This window comes from Odocoileus virginianus, chromosome 8 (assembly GCF_023699985.2).
Source record: "Odocoileus virginianus isolate 20LAN1187 ecotype Illinois chromosome 8, Ovbor_1.2, whole genome shotgun sequence".
Lineage (NCBI taxonomy): Eukaryota > Metazoa > Chordata > Mammalia > Artiodactyla > Cervidae > Odocoileus > Odocoileus virginianus.
The window spans coordinates 74,852,099-74,867,802 of NC_069681.1; the positions used below are offsets into that span (position 1 = coordinate 74,852,099).

The following is a 15,704-nucleotide window of genomic DNA, read 5'->3' on the forward strand; positions in this document are numbered from 1 at the left end:
CAGGCTTCTTTCACATGCCACCTACCGTGTTTGGAAAATGGGGGCTTGAAGGTTATTCTTGGGTGTGTTGTACTTTGTCCTTAGCTTTTGTAAGCGAGCCCTCTTCTTATTGGCTGTTGTTACATAATTGTTGTTCAGTTGCTAATTCATGTCTGACTCTTTGGGACATCATGGATTGCAGCATGCCAGGCTTCCCTGTCCTTCACCATCTCCTGGAGTTTGCTCAAACTCGTGTCCATTGAGTCAGTGATGCCATCCAGCCGTCTCATCCTCCATTTCCCCCTTCTCCTCCTGCCCAGTCTTTCCCAGCATCAGGGTTACATAATGAATCAGTTACATATACTATGCATAGTGGTTATATGACACTGTCTTAGTCCCTCTGGACTGCTGTAACAACATACATCAGACTGGCGCCTTATATACAGCAGAAATTTATTCTCACTGTTGTGGGTTCTGGTTGGTCCAGGATTGTGGTGCTGGCAGGTCTTCTAAGGGGCTTCTTTATGCTCTGTCTTCACTTGATGGAAGGAGCAGGCCAAACACTCTCTGGGGCCTCTCATTAAGGTACCAGTCTCATTCATGGGCTTCCCAGGTGGCACTAGGGTAAGGAACCTGTCTGCCAATACAGAAATATGACAGATGTAGGTTCGATCCCTGGATGGGGAAGAGCTCCTGGAGGAGGACATGGCAACCATCCAGTATTCTTGCCTGGAGAAACCCATGGACAGAGGAGCCTTGCCAACTACAGTTCATGGGGTCCCAAAGAATTGGACAAAGAGTCGCTGAAGCGACTTAGCACGCTCACGCAATCTCATTCTTTTGAAGGCTTTGCCCTCATGATCCACTCACCTTCCGAAGTCCCCACCTCCTAACACCATTATCTTGGGCATTAGGTTTTTAACATATGAATTCTGGAGAAACGCAAACATTCAGACTGTAGGATATATTTAACCAATACTTTATGTGTGGAAACCTATTGATTTTAAGATACAATCGTGTAATTGGGCACTTTTCAAGCTTTGATCAATTCTAACCTCTTTTTGGTTATTTTTCTTGAATTTTCTAAGTAGACAGTCATATCATTTGTAGGTAATTATTATTTTGGTTTCTTTTCTTATTTCTGTTTCATTGCCAGAGTTTAGATAGGAGAAGAGATTGTTAACTCAGTCTGTTGAGTGATTTTTTTAAGTGTAAGATTGAGATTTGTTCTCTAGGTCGATGTCCTTCTCCTGTCCCGTAGCGGGTAGGTTGTATGACCCTTCAAGATTTCTCCTTATTAGTCTTGTGATCCCTTGTGTACCTGCAGACTCATTGCACCAGTCAGTTCAGTTTCCTTAGCCAAACAAAGCAGTGTGTACACAGTCACTGGAGGTGAGGCAGCAGTGCATGTGATGAGGACTGAGCCAATATCGGTGACAGGTTGATGTTGACTTGGAGAACTTTGACTCACCTGCAGAAATGAAAAGCCAACATAGTGTATTAGCTTCTATAAAGACTAATAAGGCAAATGCATTTGTCCAGAAACATGCTAATATTGATATAGAGATTTTAAATGCTTTTCAAAAGTAATATGGGTGAAGCATGGAGTACAGAGCCTTGGATTTTAAGAAAAGGCAACGAAACAGCAGAAGCAAATAATGAACACCTCATAGAGAAGTTAAATTTTTATGCTTGACCAGACTTACTGCAAGATACTGTTCTGAAAACTTAATGTGAGCACTATTGCTGTTAAATGACAGTGTAAGAGAAGCAATCTCAAATCATCCAGAATTAATTATCTTTGTACGAGGCTGTTTGAAATTACTCAGAATAGCTTCTGAAGGCAGACAACCCTTCTTTACACACAAATAATTGCCTTCTCAGGTTGTAAATGTTGCTGCATATTAAACCAAGCATATCTTTGTACCTGATTGTTATATTTCTATCAGTTTATTTTATGGGGAAGCCAATTTGAGAACTGAAATCATGCAACAGAATAATTGTGGTTGAAATGAATATTTCTAAGCTTGATGCGTTTTGTCTTCATGTTGAATAATATCTTAGGAAGTGTGAATGACAGACATGCCAAAAATTGCATTTAATTTCCCAAAGACTCTAGTATTAACAAATTTTAGTTTAAGTGGTAGCTAGTAATATGTTTTATACTGAGAAAGTCAATATGCTTCTACCAGCAGAGGAAGTTAGTTTAATATAACTACTTTGTGTTCTGCTCCCAAACTTCATACTGAATTTTTTCTGCTGTTTTAGAATTATCATTTTGACAACTATCCAAGGTATTGTAATGGAGTATAAATGTGAGTTAGAACTAATATCTCAGTTCGGAGAGTTAAAACAGAAGAAAACAGATATGAGGTCTGAAAATCACCCTTGTGCAGGGTTGGGACTAGAAAGAGATGAGTCAGGCAGTTGTCTCAAGCATAAAGTTTAAGGGGGTACTAAAAACCTAAGCAATGAAAATAAACAATATTTTAATATGGTTAAAAAATAAAAAATAATGCAAAAATTCATGAACTAATTAGCACACATTTTAAAAAGACAACCATTTTAAAAGAATCTTTTGTAAAAAAATAAAAAATAAAAAAATAAGAGTCTTTTGTGTAAGACTCCAATATGGCATATGATGACTAATCATGTTACTGATCATATTTTAAAAAAATTTTGCTGATTGTGTTTTAAACTTCTGATATTGTTCACCATGAATATTTATGAATTAATTTTTAATTTTAAAAATATCTTTTATCTTGGAACCACCTCTGGAATGTTAGAATGAGGACATTCTGTAAATTCCTTTTTTCCAAAACAGTATGAGAACAAAATTTCACTGAGTGAGGCAAAAATTGTCAAAGCTGAAACGAAAAGATGTTTAGAAGAAAACACAGAAGTAAATTTTTGTGATCTTAGACTAGGCAATGGTTTCTTAGCTATGATATCAAAAACATACAAGTAGTAAAAGAAAACACATTTAGGTTGGGCTTCATAAAAATGGGTTTTAGAGAGTATCATCAACAAAAAGCCCATAGAAGGGGGGAGCAAATTTTTACGAATTATGTTTGTAATAAGAACTTATATACCAAATAGATCAAGAATGGTTGCAACTCAATTATATAAAGATAGAAAGTGAAAGTGAAAGTCGCTCAGTTGTGTCTGACTCTTTGGGATCCCATGGACTGTATAGTTCATGGAATTCTCCAGGCCAGAATACTGGAGTAGGTAGCCTTTCCCTTCTCCAGGGGATCTTCCCAACCCAGGGATTGAACCCAGGTCTCCCGCATTGCAGGCAGTTTCTTTACCAGTTGAGCCATGAGGGAGGCCCATATAAAGATAAACAACCCAACTAAAAGTTGGGCAAAGACTTCAAGTTGATATTTCTCCAAAGAAGATATACTAATGGCTATTATACTTATTAAAAGGTGGTGAGCATCGGTTATTAGGGAGAAAAAAATGAAAAGCACAACAAGATAATCACTACTCTCCACTAAGATGGCTGACATAGAAAATACAGGAAATACCAAGTATTGATGACTATTGGAACCCTGATCCATTGGTGGTGGAACTGTGAAACAGTGTGGCCACTTTGGAAAATTGTTGCTGGTTACTCAAATTATAAACACAGAGATATGATATAGCCAGCAATTTCCTTCCTAAGCATATACCTAAGAGAATTGAAACTTATACACCAGTTTGTGTGTAATATAAAAACTTATACACCAGTTTGTGTGTAATAGCCCTAAACTGGAAACAGTCCTGGTGTCCATCAGCTGATGAATGGGTAGAATGTGGTATGTTCATACAATAGAACGTTAGTCATTCATAAAAAGGAGTGAAGTACAGTCTCATGCTACAACATGTGTGAACTTGGAAACATTTTAAGTGGGAGAAGCCAGACATAAAAGGCCACATGTTATGTGTTCCATTTATATCAAATATCCAGAAAAGGCAGATTTGTAGAGACAAAATAGATCAGTGGTTGTCAGATGCTGGGCATAGGGAGAATAATGGAGTACCTGCTAATGGGGACAGGGTTTCTTTGTGGGACAGTGAAAATGTCTTCGAATTTGATAGTGACAGATTTAGTGAGTCTGTTAAAACCATTGAATTGCACCCTTTAAAATGGTACACTTTATGGTATGTTAATTGCATATCAGTTAAGCTGTTATTTAAAAATGTATTCATCTTGGTTACTGAATTTTTTGGTTCCTCTTCATGCCTGAGGCAAAGAGTTTGTCACACCTTAGATCTGACCCCTGTGTTACTTGACAACAACAGGCTTGTTACCTTTGAATTTAGTAAAATATCTAAGTCAGAAGATCAGAAACCTCCGGAAGGTTGGTCCTTATGTGTAAAGCAACAGCAACTGATACTAGAGAAGGGAACTCCAGTGAGTTGGTAGAACCTTGAGAGCAACATTGTGTGAGCTTTTAGTGGGGGCTTCCCCGGGGGGCACTGGTGGTAAAGAACACCTCCCTCCCCCACCCACCCACCTGGTCAGTGCAGAAGACATAAGAGACATTGGTTTGAGCCCTGGGTGGGGAAGATCCCTGGAGGAGGGCATGGCAACCCACTCCAGTATTCTTGCCTGGAGAATCCCATAGACAGAGGAGCCTGGTGGGCTACATTCCATGGGGTCACAGAGAGTCAAACACGACTGAAGCAACTTAGCATGCATGCAAAATCTGTGCGTCCAGCAGGGCCCTGCTGTGTATCAATCATGGTAGTGCGGTCTGGAGTCCATGGCTCTGTAATCACTGGGAAAAGCTAACATCATCGTAACAGATTTCTTTTTTTATTTTAAACTTTTTATTTTATAGTGGCATATAGCTGATGAACAATGTTGTGGTAGTTTGAGGTGAACAGCGTAGGGACTTAGCTGTGTATATCCATGTATCTATTCTCCCCCAAACTCCCCTCCTATCCAGGCTGCTACATAACATTGAGCAGAGTTCCCTGTGCTATGCAGTAGGTCCTTATTGGTTTTTCCATTTTAAATATAGTAATGTGTACATGTCCGTCCCAAACTCCCTAACTGTCCCTTCTCCTGTCTGCTGTAAGTTCGTTCATTCTCTAAGTCTGTGTAACAGATTGTTTAATAAGGAGGAGACAGGCTATACTTTATAGAGGAACACTGTCCAACGGAATTAACAGTGTGAGCCACATTAACGTTTCTAGTAGCCATATTTAAAAGGAAAACAATAGATAGGATGAGTTTAAATATATTTTATTTAACCTAATCCATCCAAAATACTATCTTCAGGTAATTGATATTAAACATAGGGAATGAGAAATAGATGGATGGTCTAAAAAGAGGTCAAAAGGTTTAATTTGCAACTGGCTGCAAGTTCATACAAAAAAAAAAAAAGCAACAATAGGAGCTCATTTAACAGGTCTCCTGGTAGGAGGGAAGATTATTTAAGTGCTTTCGGCTCCATTTCAGAAGAAGACCCACCTTGTGAACATGTGGGTTTTGGTACACCAGGTGCTCACACGGCCTCTGCTCCGTTGGTTTTAGCCCCAGTAGCGCTGGGCGCCCCGTGTGACCTCCATGGCGGTAGGGGTGGTTGTGGTGGGGTCCACAGCAGTGGGAAGTGGTGGGAGTGCTGGTTGGGAAGGTCCCGAGGTAGCCGGGTTACTGAGTATATTATTGATAGTAATGTAATAACATACTTAGCCCAGAGGCAGTTGGCAGTAAATAGGGACCAGGTGGGAAGAAGGAACCAGAAACGTGCTCTCAGCCCTTCCGAACACTGGAGGCGATTCATTTCTTGTCTTCTAGGTGCCCTGAAGATGTGCTGGGTTGGAGCGGAAACAGTTTATACCCAGACTCCCTGATGCGTCTCAGAAAAATGACGTGTGCACAGCGATAGGTAGTTTTGAAGATTTAATTGTTTCATAATCCCTGGGTTTTCCAATTCTGTCTATTTTCTTGTTTGGAAAAATGGTAAAATTGTCATTTTTGCAGGTAATAAAATGGTTGAGTAACAGTAATTTTATATGAGTCAGCCTAATAATAGTAGGCATTCTGTAGTCTCTTGCAGTAGCGTTTGGGAGGAAAATTTGTGTCTTTTCTACCACCTAACAACTGTTCTTCTTGCTGGGCAATTTAGAGAGGAAAGTAAATTTTGCTGATTTATTTTGAAATACAGTTTTATTAAGGATTTAATTAATGTTAATATTGTTAATATTGTAGGATTTATAGTTGCTTGGGCTTTTTATTTCTCCTGAATTCTAAGAATGTAAGAAGCATGATAAGTATAAATTTGGTACAATTTAAGAAAATTAAGATCTGGAAAATGGACATGATTATTCATGTATCAGAGGTGTTCTTCCCTTGATAAAAGCCTTAAGTCCTTAAGATCTTTCATTTATATGGTGTATTTAAGAATCGGTTTTCAGATCATTAACTACTTGAGGGATTAATATAGAAAGAAAATTGAAGTCATGTAATCCATTGAGGATTAATCTGAATGTAAGATTAAGTATCTCTGAAATCCTAGCCAATGGAAAAATGGTGAGTTTATTGAAACAGCTCCCATTATGAAGAGCTTATTTGTGGCACAGTTATTGTCTAGATTCAAGAACTCCTACACTAACTTTAGTTTCCTAGTGAGACGTAGTAGTGTAGTGAAGTACTGTTTACATATCCCTGGATCCTGCCCCTTTCTTCTGAATTTTCCTGTCCTCTTTCTTTTTAAGGTTTCCACACGTGAATTGTCAACTAGGGCAAATTGTCACCAATGGCAGTAAAACTGGTTTTCTGTGGGTCAAGGTAAGTTTACATGGATTTCTATTCAGTTTATAATTCCACTTGACTGGGACACATAGTTGCCTCTTAAATGTTGTGTGAGACTTCTTGGTACTCCAAGTAAATCGCTGGTGGTGAATTTGGGGAAATATTATTAATGATGCAAGTGAATTAAACTGGATTTTCATGCCAAAGTGTAATTTAGTTTTGCTTTTTTTTTTTAAGATGTGAGAATGATATTCAGACATGTATTGGAACTCCAGTTCAAGCAACGTGTTTTGTTAACGATTTTAAAATTGAGGAGTGTGTCTTTAAAGACATCTCTTTCCTAGGGTTAATTAATCTTTTTCAGCAACAAAAGGTTATGGTGTGGTTGTTAACATGTGTTTAATAATATCAGTTGACAGAAATAGGACAAGATGATGCAGTCGTTTTTAAGGGTTTGCTTTGATTAGAGAATGTGCTTCTTGAGAAAGACTAGATTGGGAGGGAAAAAGTTAATGAAATGCAAACAGAATTCATTAAATGATGCATAGAAGCTTTCCTGAACCACCAAGACTGCGGAAAGTTTAAAACATTTGAGACACTTGAGAGACGCTTTTCTGAGGGCTGTTCTAGCCCATATGGCATTTTGTGCAAATTTGACAAAGGCATCTCTTGCATGGACCTTTTACTTCCATCTGATGGATAAGGGTTGGACTGCACTAATTTTTAGAACGAGGCACTTTATTGCCATATGCTGGAAAATTGTAATATAAATAAATCACCCATCTTTAAGGCATTAAAGTTGCGATAAAAGTACAGTTTTTTAAAATGATGCGATTGGAGTCCCCTTGAGTTTGTTTTGTTCTCTGGACAGATTCTAAGGAAGGGAGGCTTTTTGAGTTCTGCTCCTTGAAGACAGGAGAAAAAGTGATAGCTTGGGGTATGTCTTTGATTGGACACTTGGATTGATTGAAAGAAACTTATCAGAGGGACAGTGGCTACTGTAGGTTTGGAGGCCAGAGGGGTGGCCTGAGTTTTCTAGGAGTAAAACTCAGGAGGGAAAACCTAAATCATGTTTTAAACCAAATTAATGACCAAGTTAATACAATTTAGTGATAGAGAATGTGTACTTCAAATTTCTAGCACTCCTAAGGTGGTTTTATTCTGTAGATCATCATCTCTGTAATATTCTTGTTCTTAAGGACTATTTAAACTTGAGTTTTTCCCCAGGAAAATGGAGTTGCCTTCCAAATGTTGGGTGTGTCCATAATGGCTGTCTTTTCCTTACTGCTGAGTTTTTGTAATTAGTCTTTTGATGAGATAAGAAGCTGTTAATGGGTTAAAGTTGTTGTTAATGGATGGCTGTTGATTGACAAATACAGGGGCAGAGAGATAGAGCACAGTGTTGGGCCCAGAGAGAGGGCTGCGGGTGGAGAATGTGACTGGTGATTGATAGGTAACTGAGGTTAGAAAAAGGACAGACAGGTGATGGTGCTGGTCTTGGTAGGTGAGGTCATGGGTAGAGGTCATGGTGATTGTCGGCATGGTCAGGACGGTGGTGGCAGCCACTGGGACACTGATGAATCATACAGAGGAGGGACTGGGAAATGGGGGCGAGGCTGGGCCATAGACACAAAATATGTGGCCAGGGAAAGAACTTTTCCTTTCTTGGGTGCTGATGACAGAACTGCTTAGAGGGAGCTCCAAGGGGCTTCTCTTTGTGGAATGATAAACACATTCTGTTATGGTGTCACTTATCCATCTCTTCCTCCCCTGGAGGAAGCCCGCTTATCACAAGAATCACAATCAAGAGACCTCAGAGGGGCTTCCCTGGTGGTTCAGTGCTTAGACTCTGTGCTCCCTATTCTGGGAGCCCAGGTTCGATCCCTGGTCGGAGAACTAGATCCCACACGACACAGCTAGAGGATCCTGCATGTCCCAGTGAAGATGGAAGATTGCACATGTCTCAACTAAGACTGGGTGCAAAGAAATAAATAAAAATAAATATTAGGAAAAAAGAGACCTCAGAGAGTACCTGTAATTCCAGTGAACGTTGGTGTTTATTTCCCTTACCCCACATTTCTTTCCTGTGTGTGTGTTGGGGGGGCGGGTGGGGAGTGGGGGGGGGGTTGATCCTCTGAATACAAGGTAGAAGAACATGTGATCAGTTAAAAGAACCGTTTATTTGACTTATGGAAAGAGGCCCTGGTGTTATTTATATCTGAAACCTCTCTTGCCCACTCCCACCATATGTACATGATTGAAGAAAGAAACAATGTGGATTTTTTTTTTTTTTTTAATGAGTTCAGTGGCAGAAGGAAAAGGGGAAAGAGGATTAGGGAGGCTTATGTGAGTTAATTCCCCTCTAGATAATTGCTTAGCTGTGTGTTTCACTTTGTTTGTAGATATTATGCCTGATTTTTTTCTTTGCCTTTGGAATACCAAGGAAAGAATGAGAATATGATGTTTTGGGTCTAATATTTGGCACCTGTGACTTTGAGCTAATAATTTCTTGTTCCACTGAGCTCAGATGGTAAAGAACCTGCCTGCAGTGTGGGAGACCTGGGCTCTATCCTGAAGTTGCGAAGATCCTCTGGAGAAGGGAATGGCAACCCACTCCAGTATTCTGGCCTGGAGAATCCCACGGACAGAGGAGCCCGGTGGGCTATACTTCATGGGGTCACAAAGAATTGGACATGACTTAACGACTAACACTTTCATTTTTATAGGGAGAATGATATTTACTATGAGGGAAGGTCTGTGAAAACACCAGCTTCATAAATGTTAAAATGAAACAATGATATTTAAGAACAGTCCAGCACTCTCATTATCATTAATCTTCATAAATTTGGAGTTGAAATATTTTATCACTCTGTGATCTAAATAATTGCCTTGATTATTTTAATAAGAGATCCTTTCTGCTTACTTTGTAAAGAGGTAGGTCCACTGCAGCAGGAGAGATGTGGACATAAAGAGTAGCTTTTTAAACGGCAGGGTTTGTGGGTTATCATATGGTAGGAGGTGTTAGGTTCAGTGCTTAGCACCATGTACATAGCATGTTGCTAAATGGAGTGATGTGACTTTACAGTGTTTAAATGCTGGTTCTGTCTACCATTTTAGTGAGTGCTCACTTGCTTCAGTGCTCTGTGAGCCCGTGTGTGTGTGTGTTAGTGTGTGCACGCTCAGTCCCCAAGTCATGTCCGACTCTTTGCCCCCCCTTAGACTGTAGCCCACCAGGCTTCTCTGTCCTCATTGTCTTGTTTGTTTATTGAACACTGTATAAGGTGGGTGCTGCCGACACCCTCATTCTCCAGCTCAGAAGTGGTGAGGGTTGAAGCTGGATCTTGCAGCCAGCTGTGCCCTTAACCGTTGGCTTCTACTGCCTGCCTGGGCATCAGACTGGGTCCCCTCCTGAAAGTCTTTTTTGTTTCCAGAATTCTGTATCCCCCATTGTGTGAAGCTCGATAGTGTCATAGACAGAACTGCTTGAAAATGGAGCAGATCATTCTGTCAACAGGTACCACCTGAACAGGGCCAAAGGGATCCTAGATACAAAAATCTGTGGGGCTTCTCTCATGGTCTCTTGGTTAGTGCTCCGAGCTTCCATAGCCGGGGGGCCTGGGTTTGATCCCTGGCTGGGGGACTTTGGCCGTGCAGCTTGGCCAAAGGGAAAAAAATACTTGCACCATGTAGAGAGATGTGAGGAACTGTTGGTTATAATTTGTTTCCTAAAGACCTTAGAGATTTTTAAAGACTTAAATTTTTTTTTGTACCACCAAAGAAAGTCCTGTGAGTCTGAAATACCTAAATGTCAAATGGGACTGAAATACATTCAGATTTTTGAATATGTAAAGAAACTTGGCAGTGCGTGTATTTTGTTTTCTGCATTCAAATGATCCTCAGGAATAGATTAGAAGCACCAGCGTATGAAGGTCCATTATTTCAGGGATACCGAGGTTAATCTTTTTCCCTATCCATCTTTTCCTTAGGCAGAAAACACAGGAGTAGAGACCAACCATATTTCAATATTTAAATCCACAGGCCCAGAGCCCAGAATGTTAGGAAATTGGTTGTTGGGGGTGAGGGGAGGCAGAGTCAATAGAAGTCACGTGGACGATTCCATTAAGATGATAAGAAATCACTTAGTCTTTTCTGTTGTCTGTTTTAAATGGTGCATAAGACCGCTCAGTTTTCCATGCACTGCTCTCTCAAACTGTTAGGTACATGCTGTCATCCAGCCCTCTAGCTAGGAATTAAATCTGTGTTCTGTTGGATTCGAGGCCAGATTTGATTAAACTAGGTCATCAGGGCACGCTCACAGGGGCCTGGATCTCACTGGCAGTGTGCCATCTTTGGTAATTATTGGGTAAGCCCGCCAGTAGGCAAATGCAATGGCTTCACTCCTGCTATTAGAGACAGATAGCAGGGAACTGTGTAATATTTGAACAGGCGTCCGGTTAGTGATGAATTACAACAGGAGTCCTGGAAAAGTTCCTGCGTTCCTCACTTTATGTCAGATGAGTTCATCACATTTAAAATGATCACAGAAATTACAGAAGGATTAAAAATGAATGGGTTATTCAAATGTTTTATGACATTGCTTTAAGCTTGCACATTTTTCATACAATGTGGATTTCCAGCCCCATCTTCCCTCCTCTCAGAAACACTGAGAACCTCTGTGGACATCTGCCAGTTGGCAGTGGTTTCCTGGGGCAGAAGGTCAGGACTTTGTCAAGAGGTCACATGGAGATCCATTTCTAGCTCTTCTTTTGAAGGTTTAACTTGGTTTTGTTCAACAACAGGAGCTTGAACTAAATGGCTTTTTAAGATCTCCTTTTGCCTGCAAAGGGCTTTGTGTTTAATCCATCCTCATATTTCTGTGGTTGTTATTCTTCGTACTTAGCATCCTGATTGTTAAAAATGCTGTGTGTTTATGTCCACATGCTAAGATGGAGACCTTTGTCTGGATGCCAGGAGAGGCAGAGAATGTCCCCGATGGCTCAGATGGTAAAGAATCCGCCTGCGGTGCAAGAGATCTGGATTCCATCCCTGGCTCAGGAAGATCCCCTGGAGAAGGGCATGGCAACCCCCTCCAGTATTCTTGCCTGGATGATCCCATGGACAGAGGAACTTGGTGGGCTACAGTCCATGGGGTCGCAAAAAGACACGAGTAGCGACTAATGCTTTCACTTTCAACGACAGGAGAATGAATTAAATGACTTTTTAAGATCTGTTTTTGCCTGAAAAGAACTTTGTGTTTAATTTGTCTGCATATTTTTATGGTCGTTATTCATTGTACGTAGCTTCTTGATTGTTAGAAATGCTGTGTGTGCTTAGCGTCCTTCCTCTAGATGCCAGGAGAGGCAGAACGGCCTTTGCAGAAGTGGTTGTCACTCTTTGTGGCTTGAGGAGCAGCCTTGGCACGTGGGGGAGGGAGGCAGGTCTGTGCATTTTGTAATCTTGCTCCGTAGGTCCATCTTGTCAACAGAATGTGCGCTCCATGAGGGCTGGCAGCCTGTTTATGCACTGCTATTTTCCTGGCACCTGGACCACCGAATGCCTGACACGTGCTGGGTGCTCGGTGAATGTTTATAGAATGAACAAGGCAATTTGGAAGCTTTTGGCTCTGGGAGGAGGAGTCCTTTCTCTTTCATCTCATTTCGAGGAAAGGAAGACTCATGCAGTCCTTCTTTCTACAGCAGAGATATATTGAGATACCATGGTAAGACCATGCTTTGTTTAAAAAACTAGAAAGAGAAAAAAACTTTTATTCATGGCATATGTTACTCAGTGGAAGCCTTGGCTTTGTGGGAGAGCCTCTCATACGTTGGGTTCCTCTTTATGCTCTTTTGAAAATTGAAGTATAGTTGATTTACGATGTTGTGTTAGTTTCTTTGTTATTGTTGTTCGGTTGTTCAGTTGTATCTGATTCTTTGAGACCCCATGGACTGCAGCACTCCAGGCTTCCCTGTCCTTCACCATCTCCCAGAGTTTGCTCAAACTCATGTCCAGTGAATAGATGATGCCATCCAACCATCTCATCCTCTGCGTCCCCTTCTCCTGCCTTCAGTCTTTCCTAGCATCAGGGTCTTTTCTAATGAGGAGGCTCTTCACATCAGATGGCCAAAGTATTGGACTTTCAGCTTTAGCATCCATCCTTCCAATGAATATTCAGGGTTGATTTCCTCTAGGATTGACTAGTTTGATCTCCTTGCGGTCCAAGGGACTCTCAGGAGTCTTCTCCGGCACCACAGTTTGAAAGCATCAATTTTTCGTCACTCAGCCTTCTTTATGGTTCAATTCTCACATTCATACATGACTACTGGAAAACCCATAGCTTTGACTGTATGGCCTTTGTTGGTATTTACTTATAGGCTAACACCGGGGTCCTTAGCAGAAATACAGGGCTCTTCATGCATGCCGTGGTTCCATGTTTTATTTGTTTTTCTTAGTACATACTCATTTTTTTTTAGTTCAGGTGCATAAATGTTTATCAGATATCTGACTTGTAATATTTACTATGCTCGATGCTGAGAACATAAAAGGAATAAAATAGGTTTTTGCCTTCTAAGAATTTACAGTCTAATGAGTTAGCCTAGTAAGTAAACAGTGTCAAGAGAATGGTTTAAAGGAAGGCACCAGGGAGGTGCGGAGGTGTGAGCGCCCAGACCGAGCTCTCTGCATCCTTTCTAAGCTACTTGCAGTGCGTATATTTGGGGGCTGATCAGTACTGGTCTAATGTTAGAATTTTATATCTGCAATACCACTTAACAATAGTTGCTGTACTGAAAAATAACTTTAGGTACTGTAAGAACTCCAGTAGTCAAAAGAAGTGAATTATATTCAGATAATAGCACCTAGTATGGCAAGAAAAGATACGGGTATTTTGAAAATATTTTCAGTGATGGGGGATGTGATCATTGAATTTTAAAGAAAATTAAATTAGTCAGAAGAGTCTTCCAGTCAGCTTTCCTATGAGTTACCATTTCACGATATTCTGGTCCCCTCCAATTGCTCAGCTATTGATGAAAGAATTACGTTGGCCCGAATGGGCTAGATCTTGATGGAGGTGGTTTTGCTGTCTCTTCTGGAGACTACTTGCCACCATCTGGGGACGTTTATGGTTGTCACCCCTGCTTGTTGGCCTCTAGTGGGTACTGGCCAGGGCTGCTATTGATCACTCTGTAATGCACGGGACAGTCCCCCATAAAGAATTTTCTGACCTCAAATGTCAGTTGTTGGCAAAGTGGAGATTCTCTGATCTGGATGAATGGCCTGTATTTCTCGTATTCACTAGAAAAATTTACAAGGTCCAGAATCAAATGCCCATAAGGATATTTAAAAAAAAGATGATTTTGAACAAAAGGGGGTTGGAGGCTAAGTAGGAGGTGGGATGGTGATGGTGAATTTTCACTATTAGCCTCTTTTCTTTTTTGACTTTTCTGCAAGTCTTTTTTTTTTTTTTTTCTGGTAACAAGCTTGTTTTTATTAGTTAATTGATGATCGCTTAGCAGGTTTTGGAGACCACCACTAGTGCATCCGGTGTCTAGCACAGACCCTGTAACAAAGTGCACCGTTAGCACACACGTGTCGGATGATTGCGTGGAAGCATGTATTCCTGGAGAGAACATTTTGTTTGTCTTCTGTAAGCTCCTCTCATTCATCCACGTTGAGCGAAAAGGAAAATGTGCTCCCAGAGTTTATGACAGTCGTTCTGTAGATCCAGAGAGAATGTTAGGTCAGTAAAAAAGCAGACAGCTGGGTCCCCAAGAGGGAGACGTTCTCGACTCTCAGTACAGCTTGTTGGGAAAGCTGAATGGGCAGAAACGCAGCCGAAGTTCAGAAGAGCCCACTTGGTCTGGGGCCACAGAGGAATCTGCTCCAAGCAGACAGCTGTACTGAAAAGCAAACTCGACACAAAGCTAGGGCAGGAAAGCCAGCAGGCAGGATGTGCCGTCCTCAGAGGAGACAGGAGCTCAGCTGAGCGGTCACACTGCCAACGAAGCAGGCTGATGGAGCGAGAGCCACACAGGCCCTGTGTGGGGACCCCCCCAGGTCTCTGGGGACCCACCAGTGCAGATTCTGTGGACAGAAGCTATTGAAACATGTATATTACCATATGTGAAATAGATGACCGGTCCAAGTTTGATGCATGAAAGAGGGCACTCAAAGCCGGTGCACTGGGATGACTCTGAGGGATGGGATGGGGAGGGAGGAGGGGGGGGTTCATGATGGGGGACACATGTACACCTGTGGCTGATCCATGTCAATGTATGGCAAAAACTACTACAGTATTGTAAGGTAATTAGCCTCCAATTAAAAAAAAAAAAAGCTATTTCCAGTTTCCCTCCGTGAACCCTTCGATCCAGCCACATGTCCCTGCCTGTTCTCCAGACACGCCTTTCCCTGCCTGCTCACCGTGTCCATTCGCTCTCTCTCTGACTTTGGGTTTTCGTTTACAAAATCCAGGTCAGGTTCTCAGCCCTTCGTGAATCCCTCCCTGAGTTTTTCTGCATCAGAAATCTTCACCTGTCTGAGCTCCCCACCCCATCTCTACTCCTCCAGATTCAGGAGGCAACTTGCAGGCCTGGATTATCACCAGGGCTTCAGGGTGGCTGCTGTCAGCTCGTTGTATCTGGATCCTGAGTCCCAGGGTTGGGCTGGGTAGAGATATGGAGAAAACCAGGAGGACACACTCGTTTAAAAAAAAAATCATCTAGGGAGGAATTCATCTTTCTGTGGTTGTTGAAGCTGACACTAGGGACAGAACAGCATCCCTCTTCTGGCCACAGGAATCCATTGGAAGAACGCCCTCCAGGCAAGGGATTTTGGCCAGAGTCTGAACATAGCCACCTGCCTGCTGGCGTAAGATTTGAGTGAAGGTTCTGACAGTCCCTGGGCTTCCTTGCTGACCCAGACAGTAAAGAATCTGCCTGCAGTGCAGGAAACCTGAGTTCGATCCCTGGGTTGGGAAGATCCC

At 41.5% G+C, this 15,704-nt stretch overlaps 1 protein-coding gene across 2 annotated transcripts in view; it reads left to right on the forward strand.

Annotated features, from left to right (window-relative positions):
* The window catches only part of MTUS2 (microtubule associated scaffold protein 2), a 367,641-nt gene that overhangs the window by 5,288 nt on the left and 346,649 nt on the right, over positions 1-15,704 (forward strand). For both annotated transcript variants that reach the window (XM_070471733.1, XM_070471734.1), the window contains exons 2-3: positions 5,771-5,861; positions 6,691-6,763. The gene's annotated coding sequence lies outside the window, so the exon portion shown is untranslated. The remainder of the gene's footprint in view (positions 1-5,770; positions 5,862-6,690; positions 6,764-15,704) is intronic.